A 4,280-nucleotide genomic window follows, 5' to 3' on the forward strand; every position below is an offset into this window, starting at 1 on the left:
ACAAACTGACTTCATTGAGAATTGTTAGTTTAGAGGCCTGACTTGGTCTCCCACAAAGCAAAATACAATCAGTGTTCGTCAGATAGAGTTTACACTTCAAACAGCATGAATTAAACTGCTGACAAAGGGGGAAATAAGACTGAATGCATCTAAGGAGGCAAGCACCTGTTATCTAGCAATGGTAACTCACTTCCTTAGAAGATAATTTCTTCCTTCTGCTCACAATTTTCAAGCCCATGGGATGTGCAGTTTTACAGAAGCATCAAATGCACCAACCATAACAGCAGAATGTACTGGAGATAGTCAGTGCAAAAAACAACTTGTTAATTGCATTTACATCTGTTATCCCTAGCTTCTCTAATTTTTAAAAAAGAACCACGTAAATCTAAGGAAAAATATATACGAGCTTATGAAGGTTAGTTTTAGTAGTTTGTTCCTATTCTCAAAGTCAAAGAGTCAAACATTTGGATAGGTCATTGTGCAGCAGGGCTTGCCAATAGTTTCCATGTGATAAGCTTTAAAAAAACAAAACAAAACAATCAGTATATTCCCACACATAAATGTAATCTATATACTCTACTGGCAAGCAGAATACTTATGGAACAGGTAGGGCTTACCAAGGTTGAGCAGCAAGATCCAATCATGCTGCAATTCAAATTAAAAAATAGTCAACTATGGCTTGACTGACATGCAATTGGTGAAATTCTAGTCAAAGATACCTCAATATAGTTTAAATTCACTTCCTATCTAATTTGGCTTTGTAACTCTATTAGAGTTTGAGCCAGCACATACACAACGTATGCAAGTACAAGACTTCATACAGCAGCTGAGACTGAACTTTGCAATAGGAAGACCAATTAGAGTTAGAAGCTGTTTCCCTGAGTACTCTATGGTGTGGCTAACCTCTTAAACAGAAGAGCTGTTCACATATTTACCTATATATTCACTTTATTGTAAACAAACAAAAAAAATCAACTATAAAAACTACTCTAACATTCACTCTTATCCTTGACTGACAGCATCTGTGCTCATGAGTTATTCTAAAATTACTAACAAACTGTAAGAAGTCTTTGTTTTCTCTCAGCCTAACTCAGTGATCACTTCAGTTATTTCACAGTCCAAGCTCCAATAGAAAAAAAAAGTTATAGAAGGACAAGTTAAGATGCTGTTAATCATGACTCCAACATAACAGCTAGGTTTCTCCTCCACCTGCAGACTTGATTGAGTGGGAAGAGAGATTTTCTGAACAAGTTATGCAAGACAGCTTCCAATGCCAAATTAAAGTATCACAAGGTAACTATCTTCTCTTTAAAGAGGGACAGTATATAGGAGTTTTCTTTCCCATTTAAGTACTCAATTAGTGTGACTCAGTGCTACTGGAGGCTCCAGTATATGAACAGAAGAGGCTAGAATAGTTAAAAATGTGTCCAACTTTTAATACAAACAGTATCACAGGATTCTAAGAATGCCTCAAAGATGACATATCAAATATATTCATTCCTGTTTAGTGATTTTATTTTCTTCCTCTGCCCACATTTCCAACCCAGCCCAGTTTTCAAGACCTAAGCTTTTTTTTTTTTTTTTTTCCCATCTCAGGCTAAATACATTAGTTGAACAATACTTTTCCAGAATTGTTTCCTAGGCTCAGTGCAAATAACCTTGTTACCATCAAGAAATTTGCAATTATGGATTGTTATTGTTTTCCCAAGAACATTCACAATAAGATGACTCAAAGCAATCGCTCAGCTTTTCTTTTTTTTTAAACACAAGTAACATTTATTAATAACATTCTTAAAGTGATAAATTAAGAGTCATGAGAAAGTGGGTTGTTGTCAGTAAACATACAATGAAAAGTAGTAAGATTTTCATATAACTAAAAACGATTTTAACATAGTGTTTAGTACAAACAAGTTTAATATTAAAAAAACATTCAAAACTGCTAGAAGTGTTGCAATCAATTCTACTGAGCTTATAAAAATCTCATTTCAGTAGTCACTACTAACCTGTTATTTATGTAAAATTTTAAATGCCATTCTTACTTTTTGTAAACAAAGCACCTAAACATTTGAAAGAGAAATAGTTAGTTTACATCCGATTAAACTGCAGCACGTGTGAAACCTCAGGCATTATCAGGCATAGAGCATAATTAGGCACAGAACACAACAGTTTCCACAGCCAACTGCTGAATACACTTATGTTGCCAAAGGTTTTCTTTATTTATACTAGTCCATCATCAATACAACTCACAATTATAGGTAAAAATTTAATAAATCCTGTACACAGAAGATTTCAAAGAAAAAGGAGTCATTATGTAGGTTTGTGAAGCTTCTGAGAGCTCTGAGTATTCCAGGACTTTGAACACATTATGATGTTACGTCATTCAGGAATTTTCATCCACTTCTTCACAACCATTTAACTTTGGCAGATATTGGGCTTGTCAAAGAGCACGACAACACATCAGAGCAGAAGCTTTCAGTCTGCTATCAAAACACTGAGGTATACTGTAATTTGTTATTAAGTGCCAGTCAGCCTGGCTGCCTCAGATAAATAAAAATTGAAGACAATGCACAAAATCATTGTATTCTGAAGCTGTCAGTTCAAGCTTAGATCAAGAAAGTCATGATGGGCACCTACTAACATACAAAAATTGTTTACAATTTGTTTTCTTAGAGAAGTTGCAGAGCTATAAACAAGGTGGTTATCTTACCCGTATCAACTGGTACCACGGTAAATCTGTGCGAATAGCAACAACTGATACTCAGTCCGTAAGTTTATCTACATCAGGACTCTTGAGAACAAAAAGGTTGAAACTTGATATAAGTTATGTAAAGCAGTAAATTTGCAGTAAGCCTTTGTTAACTGCCAATATAGTTTTACAATTGTCTTAATTAGCATACTTTCAAAGCAAATCTAGCTAAACTAGATTTCATCTGTGTAAGTTTTCCTGAGCCGACATGCCCTTAACCAATCGTGTCTAGAGGTGACCTTCAGACCAACAGCGAGGCACTTGCATGAGGCACTGCAGGAAAGGCTGCATTGCCATTGCTCAGCTTACACTTATTTGGTTTTCTCCAGGGTTCTTTGACTTGCACTGACTATAAGAACGACATCCACTCCAAAGATAAGAAAAATGTTTTAATGACTACCTGATGATTAAGTGAACTCAGTGGTTTCCTGTTGTTGCCTTCTCCAATTTTCTTTGGTGTAAAGTGTTAGCAATACAGCTTTACAAATTTCCTATGCCTAATACCCCTCAATTTGCAGTTCCCCCCCCAAAAATGAAAAAAGCATCAAACAAGCACACAAACTCAAACTCTTCTAAATGCAAATTAATGATTTAAACTAATTTTCCTTTTCCAAGTCTTTAGAGTATTTAAAAGCTAAAACAAATTGTAATTAATCAAGTTAAACACAGGCACTGGCCTTAACTAACACAGGCAATACTAGCACTATTCAAACCCGTTATTTGTCTATCAATCACAAAGAAGTTTCAAAAACAGTTTCGAAAAAAAAAAAAAAAAGTATGGTATAGATGCAAAAGCTAGAAAAATCTGTCCTTTCATCCCTCATCCCTATGAATGAAGGCAAAGCCAAATGAAGACCACGTATATGTATATAGACCAAGTCCAAACAAGTATGAGAAGAACTAGTCCAAACTTAAAAATTTTTGGTCTTCCTCCCCCACCCCCAAGATTTAAATCACACTTGTTGAGCAAAAACAACCTCTTGCCTTTCACACCATCTTTGCCAACTACTCCAGGAGCTGCATCTAAGTTTCCAGGGCCACTGTGTAAGTACCTCCACCACACACTTTTAGTTTTTCTAATGGTTGGCAATGCATATAATCCAAAGACTTGCATCAAAGTTTAACAATTTTCATGATTAAGGCATAAGACAGTGAAACTACAAAGAAAGAAAAAAACAAACAAACAAAAAACAAACAAAAAAAACCCCCACAACCACAAATTAAAATTTGCCCTGCTATCTATTTTATGGCTTACAATCTACACAGATTAGCATACAAACAGTTTATTCCATTATGTATAGTAATGGAATTATAGTTTCATTCTGTAGTTGCTGTAGTTACATTACTGTTAGTCTTCGCATTCAAGATCTGGATAGAAATCCTGTGAAGAGTACTGCTTTTATTATTATTTTTTAAATGAAATTTGACTAGCCTTAATCAAAACTAAGAAAATATTTCATGCAAAGTGATACGGGCAAGATTTTTTTTTTTTTTTTTTTATAAAAATATACTGTATAGAAGCACGTTTGGAAAA

Source organism: Aythya ferina (assembly GCF_964211825.1).
Source record: "Aythya ferina genome assembly, chromosome: 11".
In the NCBI taxonomy this organism is placed as follows: domain Eukaryota; kingdom Metazoa; phylum Chordata; class Aves; order Anseriformes; family Anatidae; genus Aythya; species Aythya ferina.